The 20,691-nt window shown below is 36.2% G+C and overlaps 1 long non-coding RNA gene across 1 annotated transcript in view; it reads right to left on the bottom strand.

Moving 5' to 3' along the window:
* Positions 1-20,691, bottom strand: part of LOC116470373 (uncharacterized) — a 70,781-nt gene that overhangs the window by 6,404 nt on the left and 43,686 nt on the right. Inside the window, exon 4 of the long non-coding RNA XR_004248596.1 lies at positions 1,287-1,458. This is a non-coding gene — a long non-coding RNA (uncharacterized LOC116470373). The remainder of the gene's footprint in view (positions 1-1,286; positions 1,459-20,691) is intronic.

The raw sequence follows: 20,691 nt of genomic DNA, 5'->3' as shown, positions 1-20,691 counted from the left end.
CAAACTGGAGACAGGGACCATGTCCAAAACGGACATCCATTATTCAACTGTAGCCTAATGTTATCATGTGGGAATGAAGGCCTGGTGTTGTAAGATTTTAGATTTTTAAAGAGGAGCCAGAAATGTGGATCTTCATATAAAAATTTCAATATTTGTAAAACACTGTAAAAGTGAAAAAAAAACCTATAAATCAGAATTTAGACTATGTTGACATTAACTTGCTTCCTCTGTTATAAGCGATTTTAGAATAAGATTTTATTCTTGCTTAATTCTTCTCTTCAGAGATACCTAGTGTAGTAGAAAATCTAACACTTAAAAACAGGTCAGGTATGGTGTCTCACACCTATAATCCCAGCACTTTGGGAGGACAAGGTGGGTGGATTGCTTGAGCCTAGGACTTTGAGAGCAGCCTAGGCAACAGAATGAGACCCTGTCTCTACAAAAAATACAGAAATTAGCCAGCTGCAGTGGCCTATGCCTGTAGTCCCAGCCATTTAGGATGCTGAGGTGGGAGAACACTTGAGCCCAGGAGGTCAAGTCTGCAGTGAGCCATGATCATGCTACTGCGCTCCAGGCTGGGCAAGAGAGCAAGACCCTGTCTCAAATAATAATAATTAGTAATAATACTAACAATTTTGTGATGGGTGATAAATATCATAGGGGCAAAATGTCATGGGAGCACAGAGAAGGGAGAGGGGACTTTCATAAGCCTAGAATGTTCTCAAGGAGTATGTCTCAGAGAATATGAACCTCAAATGAAAGTAGGCCTTTACCAGAGAGAGAGAAAATAAAGGGTATTCCAGAGAGCTGTGTGTGGGAAGATGCAGATGTAAGAAACAGCAGCATTTACTTGGGGAAAAAATAGTTTAGGTTCTGTTCCCAGGTAAGTGGAATTATAACAGATACAGTTTTTGAGGAGAGTCTATTTGGGGCAGGAGGGCCTCTTGAGTTCTTATTAATAGTTTTAAAATGTGAACACACCTTACTGCACATTCGGCACATGTACCCCAGAACTTAAAGTATAATAAAAAAAAAAAATTTTTTTTAAAGAAAAAAAATGTGAACACACCTCTATTTCTCTCTCCAGGTAATTTTAACATGACCTTGCTACTCCCTTGGATGAAAGGATCATCACAAAGTTTTACAACAAACTTTATGGTTATGGAAGTTCTATATTTACATTTGGAAGATGACAAGTTTGCCAGTAGCAGATATTTTAATTAAAAATATTTTCCTTACTGTTCCAACATCTCTAATGTTTTTAAAAGTAGATTTATGTTACTTACAGGTTCATATGAGGTAATTGAAAACATGGTGATCTCAGATACAGCAGCACACATGTGAGGAAATGTAGTAGTCAGTCACATTGGAATACCTTCAAAATCTTCACTAAAATATGGTTGACGTTGACAAATAGTTCATTTTCTCTATAGAGCTGTCCACAGAGGCTAAAAATAGCTATAAATATAAGAATCCAGATAAAATCATGTTGTATCATGTGTCATATCAATAGTAATATATACAAGTGAAAAATATTGTGAAAATAGTAGAGGTAGAGGTCAGATATGTTAATAAAGGGGTTTAGAGATAAAAGCATGGATAAATAAATATGGCATAGGTATTTTGAGCCAGGCTTTTCAACGATCAAAACATATTCTATATTTATATATTCACATATTTTTGCATATATACAACCTATTCACATTCAAAGAAGTTGTTGCAAGAGTGTACAAAAATGTCACTAAGAAAAACAAGATTTATCAGGTAATTGCAGTGTTTGCCATTACTTTTAATTACTTTTAATGGCGAACACCGCAATCCCTTTTGCACCAACCTAATATGTGGCCTCAGGTAATATGCCTGTAATTAGCTTGTTGGTTTTATTTGAAAACAACTATTGTGTAGCAATTGGAAAGTCATTAGCAGGACTCTTTTGTCACATTCATTTTATGCAGGATAACCTTGAGTCCACTCTGTTATATACCTATTTGCAAGAAAAGTCAGTTTAGTTCATCTGTTTCTTTTACCCTGTTCCCCCACCATGTTCTTATTTTATGAATGTATTTTGAGTGTGTTTACTTAACCTGTAGATTTCTATTTTGTGTGGATTTTTTCATGGCATTTTCAGCTGATCTGTTGATTAAATTTATTCATATTCTTCACCAAATCCAAGCATGCTGATCAATATTTTCTGAACAGAATTGAGTGTGAAACACCAGATAATAGGAGCAAATGCACATTCATTGATGTTTCTCTACAGTGAAAATTATTTTAAGATGTGGAATGATTTATGTGTGTGGATGTGTGTCTCTTGAGATATGATAGTATAATCAATATGTCCCACTGAGGACAAAGTCCTAAGGCTAAATGGTTTCAGCTGGGCTGTGAAGGAAAGCAACTGAGAGTATCATTATTTTGAGAAAAATATGTATGAGTTTATCTAGATAATGAGAGTTTGCACTGTAGCAACATTCCTAGATGAAATCTCTGTACACCAGAGGTTTCCTCTAAAGCTTCATCTTATATACTTAGGTGAGGGTGAGGCAAGGGTTAGGTGGCCCACTAGAAGGAGACTTCTGTGAGATTCTTCATTATGCATCTATTATTCTAGGATTTTCTCACTTGCTGAGTTCCACAGTTTTTATTTATTCATAAATATCAGGAACAGGAACAACCAAGCCAGATTCAAAGAGCCTAACAAGGAAGAAGATAAAACAGCAAAAGTTGAAAATGAAATGTAGATGATGACACATAAAATTAAGGCATCACTGATTCATTTTTAAAATAATTTTTAAAAAGTCTTTCTTTTGTGAAAATCCAAAGAAAAAGCTCCTGGATAGAGTAGGGGGAAGAAAATGGCATTTTCTTGGTATCCTTCATCTCAGCCAAGAAGGAAATCTTAAGTTAAAAATGAGTGGTTGCGTTAAAACCTTTTTTTTCTGAGAGTCTTTAACATCATCAGAATAAATTATCCTTCTGTATCAAATTCAAATGAAATTTATCTGGAGCATTTAATGTAGGTAATATGGCTTGGCTCTGTGTCCCTATGCAAATCTCATGTTGAATCGTAACTCCCAGTGTTGGGGAGGAAACTGGTGGGAGGTGATTAGATCATGGGGGTGGATTTCCCCCATGCTGTTCTTGTGATGTGAGTTCTCACAAAATCTGATGGTTTAAAAATATGTGGCACTTTCTCTCTCTCTCTCTCTCTCTCTCTCTCTCTCTCTCTCTCTCTCGCTACCATGTGAAGAAGGTGCTTGTTTCCCCTTTGCCTTCCACCATGATTCTAAGTTTCCTGAGGTCTCGCAGTCATGCTTCTTGTCAAGCCTGTGGAATTGCGAGTCAATTAAACTTCTCTTCTTCATAAACTAAACAGTCTCAGATAATTCTTTATAGCAGTCTGAGAATGAACTAATACAGTAGGACTATCAGTTTAAAATACATAAGAGACAGAGAATTACGTAGTTTAAACTAATTTTTGCAGATGTGAGGTGTTCTTTCCTCTTTTAATTACTAGACAAAACATTTGAATCTTAAATGTATTCAGATAGATGAAATCACTTTTCCACCAACCCATCCCCAAGGCCGTCATGAACTACCAGTTAAGAAAATCAAATTCTGTGCATTTCTATTCTTTTAACTTTTTAATTTTATAATTTATACTCTAATCCAGTATTTATAGCTTTTTGGGTTGTATATATTTTGGGGGCAATATTACTTAGGGATAAGAAAATGGAGGCATGAGAACTTTATCAATTATTCTAATTTTAAAGTGCAAGTTGCACTGTAAACAGATCTCAAAGTACTGTGTGAAGTAGATTGGAGTCACAAGTAGTACTATTAAAATTGTGAATAGCTTGATGTTGCAGCTGCAGTTGAAGCTTGAACAAGTAATTGTGAATGTGATACAAAATGAGACTGATCAGCCAATAACCAGAGTCATTGCTTTAAGTTCAATGTCAAAGTCACTTCAGACATGCAGCACAATCTTTTTGAACAGACTTGAGTGTGTAATAAGTGGAATAAATGTTTACCTAATAATTTACCTCTGCAATATAAGTTATTCTAAGGTATGAAATGCTCCTTGAGCATTTACGTGTTCTCCAAGGTTATGATGGAATAATTTATTCATTCTTTTAAAGATCAATTGCTAAAGCTGCATAATTTCAGCTAGAAATGAAGGAAAGGAAGAAGCAATTGCATCATGCTTAGAAAGGCAAATGTGAGTTACATTGAGTAATAATGGCTTACACATTCCAATGAAACCTCTGTGGCCCAGTATCTCCAAAAGTAAATAAATGCCTTGAAGAAAGTAAGATATAAACCTAAATGGCCTGCTAAGCAAGCTCTGATCTAAGGCCTTTCATTTCGTATATCTGTTATCCCAGGCATGTATCTTACTAACAGGACTGTAGATATTGATTTATGCATAAGGTGTCAGACATAGGAGCTCACATCTTTGGTCTGAATATGGTTTTTAACAGTGTATCTATCACGGCAGCTTTTTAAAGTTAAGTTCCTTCAGGATATAGAAAACCTTTAAAGAAAAAAAAGTGACATGTGGATAAGTTGTTTTCTTCTCATTTCCAAGGATGGACAATTTTTTCCTTCCTTCCTTCTTCCTTTCTTTCTTTTTTCTTTTCTTTTTTTTTTTTTTTTTGAGGTGGATTCTCACTCTGTCACCCAGGCTGGAGTGCAGTGGTATGATCATAGCTCTCCACAGCCTTGACCTCCTGGGTTCAAGGAATCATTCCCACCTCAACCTCCAGAGTAGCCGGGACCACAGGCACATGCTACCATACCCAGATTGCCATTTTTTTAATGCAATATTTATAAAAAGTGTTTTCCAAGTCTATAATCTATGTGATATAAATGGCATTTATTCACTTTATAATCCACAAATATCATTTTTCTCATTTGAGAAAATCCGTAATTATGAACATTGTGGCCAAATAATTGGCACCATGCTATTTACATTTGCTGTCTCTAAGTTTTATAACCTATTTTTATTTCTTGATCCTGATTATTTTATTTAATGATTCTTCTATATTTAATGAGATGCCTTCTAGTTCTAATATTCTAGAGCTGAATAAATATTAATCATATTCACATCTTTTATAATTTTATAAACTTTGATTCCTCCAACCCTATGTTCACTCTTACCTCTAAGTTTTTGTCTCTTTAAATCACATGTCTTAAAAAGCCCATTGATCTTTGTACAGTTGTTCTTTTCTGGATCAGTTTCTATATTGTTATTTCTTTCTTAAGGTATGGCATACAGAACTGCATTCAGTACACTAATTTCAATAAATTATATTTTATTCAAGGATAAGAATAAACTAACTAGCTAATTTTCCTTTTAACTACATTCTCAATAATAAGCCTTATTGTTCTGTTGACCTCATGTTTTTCAGAAAATATTCTTAGGAATGATTCTACAAGAGGAATGCATTTTCCTCGCAGTACAGAAAGTATGGATGTGAGTATTGTGTGTGTGTGTGTGTGTAATTTTTATTTTTCAAATGCATTATTATACTAGTTCATTCGGATATTTATCTTCTACTCATATGCCAATTTATACGTAAGACTCAGTTGTAGCCTATACTCCTCCACCAGACATTTCATTTTCTTTAAGTATTTAGTGCTATTTGAAAGTCATGAAGTTTCCTTGCTGACTTTCTTTCATAGTGAAGATGTTCAGGTAGGTCTTGGCAGATCACCAAGAAGGTTAAATCTTATGTATTAGTCAGGGTTCTCCAGAGAAACAAAACCAACTGAATATATAGAAAGAAAGAGTGATTTATGGTAAGGAATTGGCTCACATGATTATAGATGTTGGCAAACCCAAAATCTGCAGAGCCAATGTCCCAGTTGGTGACTGAAATTGGAAAGCTGCTGTAGAACCAGGAAGAGCTGATGTTCCAGTTTGAGGACCATCAGGCAGGAGAATTCTCTCCCTCAAGAAATTGTCAGCCTTTTCTTCTATGTAGGCCTTCAACTGATTGGATGAGGCCCATCCACACTATGGAGGGCAATCTGCTTTTGTCTAATGACTTCATTGTTAATCTCATTTAAAAATACTCTCACAGAAACACCCAGAATAATGTTTGTCCAACTATCTGGGCACCTGTGGCCACTGTTACATCATGGTATCTGTTTCTCATTTTTGAAAGGAGCCTATCGCTCCCTAGCCTTTTTTTTCTGTCTACGAGTCATCCCCTCTTTAAAGAATTTGTTCTTCCCACTTCATACTGATCAACTGCTTTTAATACCCTTAGTTACATAATTTTGTATAATTTAAATTCTGAATAAATTGTTTCTCATATAAATGATCTATCAAATAATTCTAAAATTAATAGAAACAATTTCCCTTGAAAGAATACCATATTGCCTTTCCACTAAATTTCTATGCATATTTAAGTGTAAAATAATCTTGCCTTTTATTGTAATTCCAGACAGTCAGATATGGTAGTGTATTTTAACAGTTTGTACTTTTCGGGGTCTTTTCTGGGTGCAAATTACATTAGCTATGAGCTTGTTCCAGTTGTTCAGCAGAGTATGGATTTGGATGTTGTTTCTTGACAAATGAGCTGAATAATTACTTACTTTAGCCATGATATTGTTTATATTTAAGTTCTAGATTGCAATTAGATTTGGAACAGTGATTCCTAAACAAACCAATCATCAAAATCACATGGAAACTTATGAAAAATACAATCATAGGCCCCCAAATCCATAATTTTAAAATATTACTTTTCTAATTCTAAGCCATTGATGAAGAGAATATTTGGATTTACAAAGTATTTTTATTAATTGTCTGGTTTTTTTATTTTTTACAATTATGTATAGCTAGATATTAGGTAACTTTTTCATAATAAAAATCAAAATAAAGAATCCATTGATTCTCTTTGTTGAATTCTATTTCAAAGGTCAGCTTTTCAACTATCATCATTGTATAGTCCTGGTGATTCTCAAGCTGGCATCCTACTATTGATTGATTGATTGATTGATTGATTGATTGATTTAAAGATGGCGTTTCACTCTTCTTACCCAGGCTGGAGTGCAATGGCGCAATCTCGACTCACTGCAACCTCTGCCTCCTGGGTTCAAGCGAGTCTCCTGCCTCAGCCTCCTGAGTAGCTAAGATTACAGGTATGCACCACCACACCCAGCTAGTTTTGTATTTTTAGTAGAGACAGGGTTTCTCCATGTTGGTCGGGTTGGTCTTGAACTCCTGACCTCAGGTGATCTGTCTGCCTTGGCCTCCCAAAGTTCTAGGATTACAGGCATGAGCCACCATGTCTGGCTGTTGATTTATTTTTTTAAAAAGCTTTTATTATTTTCTTTGGAATATAAAGCACAGTATTCCTTAAAGTCTTTTTTTTTTTTTTTTTTTTTTTTTAGCTAGTCTTATGGGGTTTTTTGCACCTGATTTACCTTACTTAATAGATTTTCTTGTTTTGTCCCCTTTACCAGTTGTACCTTTAAAAAATGCCATCTCCTTTTCCTCACCCACAATGACCTTTTTTGCTTTGCCAGTTAGGCATACAGGGTTTTTGTTTGAGCACCTGGGTTTCTTGATCCTTGGCACATATTTTCCCTGGGCTTCTAATAAGGTGTTTTAAACAGTTTCCAGGTTTCTGGTAGATTATTTGCTTTTTTTTTTTTTCCAACTCCCTTGCATTTTATTCTAATATTCACATTTTGATGTAGGTCTCTTTTCCAAAAGTGAGTTAGCATGTGTTCTATGTTTCTTGGCTTTTCTACCCTCAGTAGAAAGTGAAACTTAATCATATACTAATCACTAATATATAATGATTTGTATAATTCCTGATTCACTTCCTGTCTTTTATGCAGAACTTAGTGTATTTCCTTTCAATGTGAATTCGAAAATTACTTAATCTAAGAAGCAGTTATTTATTCTCTCAAAAATGTATTCCTCATACCTATCCTTAATGAGAAAAATCTATGAATCCAGATGTGAATAATTAAAATTGTATTTGATTACCGTCTGTACTGATTTCGAGTATTCACACCTAGTGTCAATATTCTTAGCATATATATTATATTATGTGTATAGCATATTACACATACTAGCATACATACATGTAGCATATTATATATGCTAAGAACATATATATATAATACATATATAATATGTATTTGGGCATAAGATGAAGAGGATTGAAGTAATCATAAATCTCAGTGCATAGCACATTATTTTTATTAGCTTCTCTCTTGATTGACTGATTAATTGATCAACTATCTTCCTGCCATAGTTCTCTATTTTCTCCTTCTAGACATGCAATGATGCTAAGAAATTTAACACATCATTTTGCTTATTTGTGTTCTTGCAAAATGTGCATTGTTATTTTATTTGTATTTTGTTGCTTATTGTACTTGGTATATTTGTAAAAAGTATTTTGATAGATATTTCCCACTGTTCTTTATGTTTAAATCCGTGCTCTGTTTCTGTATAGTGCTATGAGTCTATCTAACCTTTTGTTTCTAACTGCTGTATAGCACTCTGTGGTGGACATCCATGACTTTTCCTTTATTTTCTCTTTTAGTGATGGTGACTCAAAGTGCCTCCAACTCTCCTACATTATTTAGCCCTGGTTTATGGCACCATCCACCACTAATCTCTTGCTTGCAATTAATTTAGGAAATTAATTCTCCTCCAAGTGGTTTCATAGTAAAATCTTTATTTAGATGAGTGCTTCTGAACCTTGGCACTTTTAACATGTATTGTAGGATATTTAGCAGCATCCCTAGCTCCACCCACTACATGCCAATAGCACCGTATTTGTGAAAATTAAAACAAAAACAAACAAACAAAAACCTCTCTAGACATTGTCAAATGTCTCTTGGGGGAGCAGAATCAGTCATCGATGAGAACAATTGATATAAATCTTCTAAATTTGTATTTAGATGCTACTTTTGTTAAATCTGATATATTCTTTGTTGTCTATTACCACCTGTAACTCAGTGGCACTATATCTTGGCTTCTTTTTCTACTCATTTGTTGTTTTTCCAAGATGTCAATTACAGAATTTTACTCATTTCTTGACAAGCATTTTATTGAGGAATACAATCTATCTGCTTGCTTGATTGGATTTTTACATAATCACTGGGGAAGAAAATCCTGGCTTCTTTGCCAAAACACTTCTGACATTTTTCAGTGACTAACTCCTTGTATGATTTTTGTTTTTCATTTTTTTGACAGGGTTTTGCTCTGTCACCCAGGCTGGAGTGCATGGCCTGATTAAAGCTCACTGCAGCATCCACCTCCTGGGCTCACACTATCTTTAGACTTCAGCCTCCCAAGTAGCTGGGACCACAGGTGTGCCACTATGCCTGGCTAATTTTTCTATTTTTTATAGAGATGGGGTTTCACCATGTTGCCCAGGCTGGTCTCAAACACCTGGGCTCAAGCATTCTGCCTGCCTTAGCCTTCTAAAGTGCTAGGATTAAAGGTGTAAGCCACCATTCCTGGCCTGTGTACATTCTTTATATATAATGATGTTCTTTTTTACTTAATACACATAAGGCAGACTTGAGGTTAAACAGAAATGTCAGCACTTATCTTTAATTACTTAATTTCAAATTTGCAAGGAAACAAGCCCATGATTTTTGTCATACCCTGATTTTAATTATAACCTGAGTTATCCAATTATTTCACAGATTTGATTTTAGGCTCCTTCTGTCTGTATTAAAAATGAAGCTTCACCAAAAGGTCCAAGATCTCATTACTCAATTAAGTGGCAGATTCATTACCCAAAGAATCCAACTATCAGCAGCTATCTTCTTTTTAATTACTATCAAATATGAACAAGAAAATTACATATTTAGAGCCTGAATTAACATTTCATTTCAATGACTTCTAAAAATATATGAAATGTTATGTTGAACTTCCAATTCATATGGTCTGAAATCATGCAAGCAGCATATTTTTAGAAGTTTAAATTAGTGACAAGGTTACAACTCTCAACAAAGGGTTGAGAGTCAAAATATTTGAGTTTAATAACTGATTTGTCCTTATTCATTTTGCTTTAAAGTCTCTAAATTTTGTTTTTTCAACTGAGAAATGGCAAAATTATTTTAAGATAAAATTACATTAAAGTCCATTAAACTCAAAGATGCTATCAAATAGATGGGATCATTTAATTCTTTACTGGAATTTTAACAAAATTTTGACTCTGTCATGTATGAGACCTTATTTGTAGTGGCAGGAAATTATCTAGAGAAATTCATCTGGACTCCATGAAGCTACCAACATCATCTGGTATTGGTTACATACTCATCTTTGATGCTCCCACCCCTCTATTTCTGCTATGACATCATAACTCACCACTTCCAGTTTGTCATTTGTTTTTCCTCCCTATCTTATCCATCTATTCTTGGCCAACACAAAAGATCTGCTTACTTCTGATTTTTGGTCCAACATTTCTTCAACCTGTCCCCCACCCAGCTCTGGCTCACAAATATTTCTCACTAAATATTCCATTAATGGACCTAGTCATAATCCCTAAACTGGTGTTCTTATACATGGAACTCAAGAATATATATTGCCCATAAAGATCCAGCTTACAGATATTCATCAAAAGAGCAGAAACAAGTCAAGATAGTATTGGATTCTGAGGTCATGTAATGCCCCCAGTGAATAGTCTCCATCAGCTTCCCATTTAACCGAGAATAGAATTCAGTATCCCTACAAACACATCCAAACATGATTTGACATATCTATACCATCTAACTTCATCTGCTGCAGCTGTACCCTAGCACATTCTACTTCATCCACACTGATTTTGTTTCTCATCGTTGAATAATACAAAATAGACCTTGCAGAGTTGTTTTTCTTTCCGCTTGGAATACACTCCTTTCACAGTAAATGCCTAATAAGTATTTGTTGAATGAATGAATGTTTCATACCTCTCACTTACCTCTGTTGCCACTTGTAAGGGCTAAGGATGAAAGCCAATGTTCTATTATGTGACTTACAAGGCCATCTCATCTAAATGCTATGTCTATTCCCAGTTGCTCACTGGTGGTTATCCACTGAACTTCCCTCCAAAAATAAATGCATAACTATGTATCAAATTAATATTTTCATAAACCTAAAAGGTCAGTATGTAATAATATATTTTACAATATTTTAGAATAGATCACGTGAACTTAAAATATGCATTTTTTGTACCTGATCTGTTTTCCAGCTATACAAATCATAAAAAGTAATTATTAGTTAATGACATTAAAAATCTGTAACCAACTTATTTTGCTATTAGTTATGTGAAAGTTGTTGTTGTTGTTTTGAGACAGAGTCTCGCTCTGTCCTCCAGGCTGGAGTGCAGTGGCACTATCTGGGCTCACTGCAAGCTCCGCCTCCTGGGTTGACGCCATTCTCCTGCCTCAGCCTCCCGAGTAGCTGGGACTACAGGCGCCCGCCACCACGCCCGGCTAATTTTTTGTATTTTTAATAGAGACGGGGTTTCACCGTGTTAGCCAGGATGGTCTCGATCTCCTGACCTCGTGATCTGCCCGCCTTGGCCTCCTAAAGTGCTGGGATTACAGGCATTAGCCACCACTCCTGGCCATGAAAATTTTTTTACTTCTGTGTTTATTGATTTATAAAATATAAATGAATTTGTATGGAAAATGGGTAAAGTAAAAAGGAATGAAAATGTTTATAACATTCAAAATTGAAATCTGTGATACGTAATTTTTTAATGATTACAGGAAACTGGCAGACCCATGAAAAGCAGGTTAAATTATTGTTTGGATTGATTCTCTTTATTCATGCTGAACTTTGCTAATACTATCTAACATATGAAGAAGCTGCGAGCTTAATCGTTGCCATAATCAGAAAATATAATAGTGATAATACACTGCAGGCTCGCATAGTGCTGTGTAATGTTTCCAGCCAGCTGCAATCTCTCTCTGGCAACCAGATATGCCGAGCCGTATCTCCTGGGGGATGAAGGAGAGACAATGCATTTATACATTCAAGTGAGTGTGTATCCAATTTGAACATTCTCATCAATGAGAAAGACTGGTATTTTATGATTATTTTTCCTTTTGTTTCCATTTCTGCATAAAATGCTTCTTAAACAACATAGTAGGAGGAGGTTATTAATATCTGTTACATAAACTACCTAAGTGAAGAACACCAGCACTTACATGTTAACAGGCCATTGGTGTTGAGTCATAAAAACATCTAAATCTCAATTCTGCCATTTATAGCTAAGCTTGGGCAAGTTTCTTCATTGTTCATAATTTAGTTCATGTCAGTAAAATGGTGGTAGGTGATGTTTAACTTATAGGTCTAATCAGAAAGATTACTGTTTAAATGCCTTGCACAGTTGTTGACCCACTGAGCACTCAGAAAGTTTAGGCCTTGAAAAACCACACCATCAATTATCTAACTAATGATAGATTCAAAGCCATGTGGGCAGCACTCCATTGAAGAATTTTTATTGGTGTTATGGTTAGGAACCATGTCTTGATTGACTTGGTGTGATTAGGATCTTGCTCTGTGCCTGGCTCATGTGTGATTAGGATTGTGCTCTTTGCCTCTCTCATAATACATGCTCATCAAATGTTGATTGCTGTTGAATGATACTCAGCTGTTCAAAGTGAATATGGAGAACCGAGGGTAGGGGAGAAAGGGGAAGGTGGGTCATCTCCCTTTGTTTACCTTTCTACCAAAGAGTTTGTTGATTGTTTTTATCCTAATGATTTGAGTGTTCTCTCATCAACACTTAGTTTCTCAACAGCTTTGAGTTTAGCAATCTGAACCTTCCCCTTGTCTTCTACTGGCTAGACTCTGGATTATTTTTTAGTCCCCTGGGTTAAGTCCTGGGTGATTATCACAGCATCCCTTTCCTCCAGATCTTGCTGCTCTACAAAGCCATACAGAGCCCTTCAGATATTCAAATATAGAAATGGTTTCATAATAATTTATTTGTAACAGAACTCTGTTGTTTGCTTTTCTGAGATCTGCTCACTCAGGAAGCAGGGTTCCTTAGGGCAAAATCTCTGTGCAAGGCACAAGGTGAGAAGCTCAGAACATACTGCACCGATTTAAATAAAAAAGCCTCTCCTAGGCCTGTGTGTCTAACTCCTCTGCTGACAAAGTCTTTCTCATAGGAGAAAGAAGAGAACCAGGAAAGGTGGTCTGCCCTAAACACACTCTACCATCTTAGATATCTTTAAAACAGGCTTTCAGAACTCTTGTGGGGGACATATTGCACTGCCCAATTTAATTGCCAGTGTCCTGCAGTATCTTACCAGGGCAGCTATGGTTCTGCCCACTGTCAATAAAATGGGCAGAGTTTCAGTGAAGCAAAATAAACAGGCTCTAGAGATCTGCTGTAACCACTGTCAACAATAATATACTGTACACTTAAAAATGTGTGAAAAGAATGGATCTCATGTTGTGTTCTTATCACAATAAACTAAAATTTAAAAAAACACGTATGTTTTAAAAAATAAATAATACAAAATTGTGCCTTCTTCCCTACTAGTGTGGGAAGAAAGGAAGCTAGACTCTTAGAAGCAGCAAAGGCAGGCATAGAATAAGATGAAATCACATTTTAATGTGGTGAAATCTAACAGCAAAATTTTGCGTGCAGGGAGGGGAGGGTGCAAGGGGGAAGGAAACGATTTACCATTCTCTGTCACTCTGGGGTTAAAATTAGTTTCAGTGATTCACTTGTTATTGCTGTGTACTGTGAAGGCTTTATTTAGCTTCCCATTTGGGGATTTAAGTCCTTTGTTCATTTAAAACCAATAAGGAGAGAATATTAGTTCATGAAAGAATAATATTCTTCGTATCATCTCTCAAGGACATCTTTTCTCGTTCTTCCAGAAACCTGGGGCTATTGCATTGATTTGCTTTTCCATCTACAGGCAAGTAGAGAACACTAGTAGAGCTTTGCTTACAGTATCATAGACGATTTCCCCTCATTTTCCAGTGTTGAAAATCAGAATATCTAGTTCTAAACAGGTTGTCATGGTTGTGTGTGTCTCTCTTTTCAGGTTGGGTTTCAAAGCGAGTCTGCTTTATAATTTGTTTCTGAAAATGCTCATTGACTTGAATGCCAGTTGGATTAAAGGGAAAAAAACCTTATTTTATGATTTGTACAGCTGTTTCTGAGCCCAAATTCTTATAAAAGGTACCGTGGTGGCATTTCCTTACCACAAGATTGACAGACTGGGGAAAGCTAAACATTTTCTTTTCTAAAGAACTAGTGGAAAACGGACCTATTTTCAGGATTGGCTTGTCCTTGGTAACAAGTTTGAAACCACTGAGTTGCATCATGACCATAAAGCAAAGAAGTTATTCCAATGTTTTAATTTCTAGCCAGTGTTTAAGCAGCTGCAACAGAAAATATAATGGCTCCTGACCTTCCATGTCATTCCCAGTAAACTGATTTTGCTGAGAAATTTCACCATGGTTATTTCCTCTTCATGTCCAAACAGACGTTTAGTGTTTTTAAGACCCTTTCTGTAAATGTCATATGGTACTTAAAGTATAATTTAGTGTGTACATGCGTACGCCTTGGTGGTATTCTTTCATATGAGAAAATATCAAAAATATCAGAGAGTAGGAGGATAGGAAGTTTAGGTAGGATTTCTTGGGGGAAACCACATATGCACATGTTTCTTGAGGAGCAGACATCATTGAGATTTAGCAGTTGGAGTATCATTTAACCTAGCCTTTTTTTTCATAATTTTTCTTGCATTCCTTAGTGAGTTTCATTACCATGTGAAGGCAAGCTCTGCAAAGATGAAGAGGCATCATCTGCTCCCCAGAGAGGGAGGGAGACTAATATAACAGCATTTCAGGGTGTGAGCAAGAGTGCAGACACACAAACCTCCTGTGGATTGTGGGAAACCAGACAGCTTTTTTTTTTTTAATATTATTTATACTCCAAATCTAAGGGGAGAAACACCATAAGACTACATGTTACAGTCCAAAAATAATTCCTTTTTCCAACAGAAAAAGGCTATGATATGGTTCTAATTGATAACATACTTGTACCTTTTTTCCCACAAACAAATCTTCTTTCTAAACCTGCTGGCTGTATTCCTATGGTCTTTGAACCCCACAATTTCTTCCCATGTCTGTCTAACTAAAGAACTTGGTTAAAAGTTAAGTAAAAAATAAAAATAAAAAACATTTAATTTCTTAAAATATTTAAGTATAGGTTGGTTTCTTTTTTTTCTGTTTTCCTTTTAGATGAACTATTTAGTAATCTAAAACAATCATCTTATTATTGTATGATTTAACTTTCCTGTCTATGCAATAGAAATTGTAAAATGCTAAATATAAATCTCTCAACAAAAATATTTTTTTCTCTTGCTCTCACTCCTAATGAGTGGTATGTTCAGATGGATCAGAGATGAAAAACAATAAGAGAAACCTGAAGTTGACTTTATTGGACATTTAGAACATTGTTGACCTAAGAGACATTAGAAATTGAGGTGGGGATATACAGAACATTAAAAGAAAGAGAATTTACTGCTGAGAATAGGGAAAAGGGCAGGAAGTGGCTATAAAATAATGATTTCTGTTTTCCATAAACCACATAAAAACCCCATCTCATTACCATATAGACATGGGTATACACACAGTAAAACCTTTGTAATACTGCATTTTAGAGGAAATGAGTTGCCAGCTAATGTCAAGTTATGGTTAATAAAGACTTAGTTCATGTTATCTCAGGTGGTATCCTTCTTGTACCTCCCTTATTCTCCCCTTAAAGTCTTAGACCTAAGGCATAAAAGGTCAGTGGTTTATAGAAGTAAATCATTATTATCTATTTAAAGAGAAAAGACTAGTACAGCGGGGATCTACCTTGTCACTATTCATCAAAACGGTTACATGACAAAATGGACCCATTAACCTCCATGTTTCTCTCCTTTCAGCATCCTTATCAATGAATCCTTTGCAAATAGCTAGATTCATCTCATTAATTTTAGGAGAAAGGGATCAATACACACACATATATCTTATATGTATATATTAGATTCCGTAGCCCTTGAAACAGATATATGACACTCTGAGGAAAAGCAAGGAATAAAGCCACTCACTGATCTTTTAAAGTAGAGCTAAATATAGCTGTCCAACTTCCATGTCCTTGATCATTTAAATGTTAGTCTAAACCTCATGCAGTATGAAAGTAGATAATAGACATCTATATCTAATATACTTCTCCTTGTTCTTTTTAATTTTTGGTCTTCTCCTCTGAGTTGCACAGACCTTAAAAAATGTTGATGGTCCACTCTCCCCAGTGAGAATGCTGCTTTCATTGATCAAGCCCTTTTTAGCTTCAAATCCTGTGCCAGAAGTGAGGATGCAAATGAGACACAAATGTTGCCCTTGAGGAGTCTGATGTGCTAGCCTGGGGGACTGACTCTCAATTCCCTTTACCTAAACATCTGGGCCTAATACTGGCCCTTTAGAATAACTACTCTTTCCCATGTCCTCAGAGCTTTGGTTCATCAGAATAGTTCTCATATTCTTCAAGCATGAGAGAGTAAGCTTTATGATTGGGATTTGTGTTAGGGGGAAAGTGATGGTGCTGTGAGTCAGATGTTCTTAAAGTTAAAAATATAACAAATTACTTAGATATCTAGAGGTTTTTTAACACATACATTCCTAACCCCAGTTTGATTCTTCTGAATTAGATTTTCCATACATGAAGCCTATGGGATTCTGGTGGGCAGTAGAAGATAAACTGTACTTTAAGTAAGGTTTTTATAAGCCAGCTTGGGATCAGGCAAAGATCAGGTGAATCCTTCTTGATCTATATTTGTATTTTAATCTATTTAAGAATTGTATGTAAAATACTTTAAAAGCTTGGACTGGGGAATCCTTCATTGTCCAAGTGTGGGGTACATTTTCACATCAATTTTTCTGTTTCCGTTCTTATGCAATTATAAGTCCACATTATGCATAATAAATAGTGCAAGAATTTCCTCTGTCAGTATATTGCCATAGGTATTTCTGACAGATGCATGCAGACAGACGTGGTTTTTTTTTTTTTTTTACTGTATAAGCATATATAACCACATTACATATTTTTTACAGAATCAATCTGATTATATGTTAAACAAATATATGCAGTGTATGTTTAGTCAGAGGGTCTTAGGAATATATCCAGAGACAACTGGAAAATTTTCGTTCATAATCAAAAATTTTTACCACCAGTTCCAGTGAAACATTTCAAAGAGATCCATGTGTACTAAATACAAATTGTACCTTCATTTGGAATTATTCAATCTTTAAAGTCCATGTAGCCTCAGAAAGCCCATCTTTCGTCCACACAAGCCTTGGGATGTGTTTAATGCATTACAGGTAGAGTGCCAGAGCCACTGACCTTGCTGCTTTCCAATCCTCTTCCTTCTCCCCCCTTCAGAGTGGAGAGTACCAGCCTAGTAGACTGGCACAGGCAGCCTGAGCCACGCTAGCCTCTATGTGGTGTGCTCTGTAAGCCTTAGTTGGAGAGGTTCTGGCTCCCTCTGTCACCTATGATTCTGTGGTTTTGAACATCAGTTTTCCTTTTCCACTTTTTCCCTAGTGCTCCGGACTTTTTTGTGCAGAAAGCAGCCTCTCACATCATCCTGCATTAATCATCATAAACCCCTCAAATCAAAAGTGGAAAAGACCCAGTGATTCAGTCATCTGTTTGCTAACAGTAATCTTTTTGTGGGTTTGTGTGTCTGTGTTCTTTGTTAAGTTCTGTTTTAAAAGAATACAGGCTCCCATACTGCTGGAGTGTGGTGTGCTTGCAGTAACCTCTCTGTGAGATGCTCCAGAGAGAAAGGCTTCCCAGTGAAAACACTAGACTCAGAGTTGTTTTCAACTCACATAGCCCATGACTCTGAAAAAAAAAAAAAAAAAAAAGAAAGAAAAGAAGAAAAAAGCTCTTTTTGGAGCACATTTTTTCTCATCATTAAAGTGAAGAAATAGAACCAGGCTGACTTTAAAGTTCTCATTATTTTATCATTCTATGGCTCCTTCTAGGAAGTTTGTCTTCTTTACTTTGGCCCAGCATCCCATATATTTTATTTAGTCATCATGTTTTCCCCATATCTTTATTTATCTGAGTGGGGATGTCATCTTTCCTCAGGGCTGGGTGGTTTCTATTCACATCTTTGCAGACTGATTGCAAAATTATCCTTAAGGGAACACAAGCATTGACCAGCATTTATAAATCCCTAGCAGCACACCACAGATGGTTAATGAAATAAAATGCATTATCTCATAGGCTTAGCTAATCTCAAAGTTATGGAGCATCTCTGGATGTGAGGACTTAATACGGAGGCAAGCTGTAGAGTGACAAATTAAAGCTGATAAGTTTGCTGCTCTGCCTCATCCTTCAACTATTCATAAACTTTGAACCGAGTCTCTCACAGGAAGCAGGGATCACTACGGAGATATGCTACATATTGCACTTGCTTGACAAACATGCATGAACATGAAATATAGGAAATACTAGGCACAGTTACCATCACCTGTTGCTCAAAGTAAAATTAAGAAAAGAGCCGGGTTCAGAAATGTTTGCTTTAATCTAATTATATGGTATGTTCAAATTTGTCTCACTTAAGAACTAGCTAAGCAGTGGTCTCCAACCTTTTTGGCACCAGAGACCAGTTTCATGGAAGACAATTTTTCCACGGATGGGAAGGATTTGTTGTGGGGCGGCTGGGGGGGGGGGGGGGGGGGGGCCTGTTGGGGAGGGTTGTGGGGAATGGTTTTGGAAAGTCTTCCACCTCAGATCATCAGATAGTCTCATAGCTGCACAATCTAGATCCCTTACATGCCCAGTTTGCAATACAGGGTGCAAGCTCCTGTGAGAATCTCATGCTGCTGATGATCTGATCTGACAGAAGGAGGAGCTTAGGTAGTAATGCTGGCTCGCCCACCACTCACTTCCTGCTGTGCAGCCTGATTTATAACAGACCATGGAGGGTACCAGTCTGTGGCCTCATGGTTGGGAGCCCCTGAGCTAAGGGACTGATAGAAACATTTTATAAGTAAAATTAATTAAACGCACACACAAATACTTATTTTTAAAAAATAGTCCACAAATATCAGCTTATTGATCCCAAATGTAAAAGAAAATCTTCAAATGTTTATATAATTAAAGAAATGATCAGTATCTTTATTGAATTTTCACATGCTTTATCATTCTTAGCTTAATCTGGTAAGAATGAGGTCATAGCAAATTCTTTGGGTAGTGAATTCTAGGTCTCCAGATTTGTAGTAAAATAAGGTACATAAAGTAGACAAAGAGAAACAAAAATGCATTTTAGTCTGGTTCCTCTTTCCTCATTTACTTGAAATGCAAATATATATCTATGAATAATCACATATAACTTCTCCTTTCTAATATTCTGTAAATATAAATTACAATTTCTAAGGATTGAATATTTAATAAGTCTTTTCAAAATGATAAAGCAAGCACATAATCTTGCTCTTGTTTATTGTAGGAGATGTCAGAGCAGTTTACTGCAGAAATTAAATTGTTATTTATTTTGAATGTTGGGTTAAACAATTCTCTCATTCGGGGAAAAATATACTGCTAAAATAAGTGATAGTTATATCAAGAATTAGATAAGAATTAGTGGAAAAAACCCACTGTTTTTCTGACACAGACCCACTGTGTCTCTGTTTCCTTAGCAGAACAGGCTCTACAGTGTTGCAGCAAGACAGGCATCCTCACACAGCAGAGGTGCTAGGGACAGAGCATCCCTATAGGCAAGTACTGGAACTTCTCTAATGTATTTGTAGTTTGCAGATTCTCTAGTTACACTAGCCCTTGCTAACATTGTTTTTCTTTGAATTTGATTAGTCTGAGCTCATTCACGATTCTGTCACCATGTGAGTGGGAAGGGAAACAGGGCTCTGTGCTGCCATATTGCTTGGTTTTCATGCCTAGATTCAAGAAACACGCTTGTAATCCCAGCACTTTGGGAGGCCGAGGCAGGCGGATCACGAGGTCAGGAGATCGAGACCATGGTGAAACCCCGTCTCTACTAAAAATACAAAAAAAATAGCCGGGCGTGGTGGCAGGCGCCTGTAGTCCCAGCTACTCGGAGAGGCTGAGGCAGGAGAATAGCGTGAACCCGGGAGGCGGAGCTTACAGTGAGCCGAGATTGTGCCACTGCACTCCAGCCTGGGCGACAGAGCGAGACTCTGTCTCAAAAAAAAAAAAAAGAATTCTTAAATGTGCACTGGACACAGATCACTCATGGATGCTTTCCACAGCAAATGGTTAGCTTCTTACAAATAATTTAAAAGCATTGAGGATTGTGATACTTATCTGGTTTTGTCCTTAAATTTTATATATAACTATTTATTACATTTACTAGCTATTTTTGTGTGTCTAAGTAGCAAAGACAGTGTTACAATTGCAAATCTAGACTAGGATCCTTGGATAACCAGCTTCCAAATGGCCCCCAATGATCTCCACCTCCTGAAGTTTATATATTTGGGTAGTTCCCGTGTATGTTGTTCCAGGAGATTCCAGATCAGTGTGACCAATAGAATATGGCAGAGGTGATCTTATGTCACTTCCAAAATTAAGTTATAAAAGATTCCCTGCTACATGCTTCTGTTGTACTCTGTACATTTCCTTCATAATACTTACATGTAAGTAACATTCTGTGTCTATCTTTTTT

Source organism: Hylobates moloch, unplaced genomic scaffold (assembly GCF_009828535.3).
Source record: "Hylobates moloch isolate HMO894 unplaced genomic scaffold, HMol_V3 SCAFFOLD_6, whole genome shotgun sequence".
Classification (NCBI taxonomy): domain Eukaryota; kingdom Metazoa; phylum Chordata; class Mammalia; order Primates; family Hylobatidae; genus Hylobates; species Hylobates moloch.
The sequence above is the reverse complement of the archived record's forward strand: the minus strand, read 5'-3'. Positions and strand labels throughout refer to the sequence as shown.